The sequence below is a fragment of the Xyrauchen texanus genome, chromosome 40 (assembly GCF_025860055.1).
Source record: "Xyrauchen texanus isolate HMW12.3.18 chromosome 40, RBS_HiC_50CHRs, whole genome shotgun sequence".
Lineage (NCBI taxonomy): Eukaryota > Metazoa > Chordata > Actinopteri > Cypriniformes > Catostomidae > Xyrauchen > Xyrauchen texanus.
This window is the reverse complement of record NC_068315.1, coordinates 864769-865352: the sequence shown is the minus strand read 5'-3', so window position 1 is coordinate 865352 and position 584 is coordinate 864769. Positions and strand designations below refer to the sequence as shown.

Here is a 584-nt window from a genome sequence, read left to right as displayed (position 1 = left end):
TTCCAAACAAATGACTCTTATGAACCGGTTCATTTTAGTGAATCAAAACAGACAGAGCAACCAGTGTAGTCCGACTCCAAACAAATGACTCTTATGAACCAGTTCATTTGAATCTACAGCATGAAACACAGTGTGATCAGTGTAGATCGATTCCAAACAAATGACTCTTATGAACCGGTTCATTTGAATCTACAGCATGAAACACAGTGTGATCAGTGTAGATCGATTCCAAACAAATGACTCTTATGAACCGGTTCATTTTAGTGAATCAAAATAGACAGAGCAACCAGTGTAGTCCGATTCCAAACAAATGACTCTTATGAACCGGTTCTTTTAGTGAATCAAAACAGACAGAGCGACCAGTGTAGTCCGACTCCAAACAAATGACTCTTATGAACCGGTTCTTTTAGTGAATCAAAACAGACAGAGCAACCAGTGTAGTCCGACTCCAAACAAATGACTCTTATGAACCGGTTCTTTTAGTGAATCAAAACAGACAGAGCAACCAGTGTAGTCCGATTCCAAACAAATGACTCTTATGAACCGGTTCATTTTAGTGAATCAAAACAGACAGAGCAACCAGT

At 39.2% G+C, this 584-nt stretch overlaps 1 pseudogene; it reads left to right on the top strand.

Moving 5' to 3' along the window:
- The window catches only part of LOC127633617 (rho GTPase-activating protein 44-like), a 49777-nt pseudogene extending 49486 nt beyond the window's left edge, over positions 1 to 291 (top strand).
- The last annotated feature ends 293 nt before the right edge of the window (positions 292 to 584 follow it).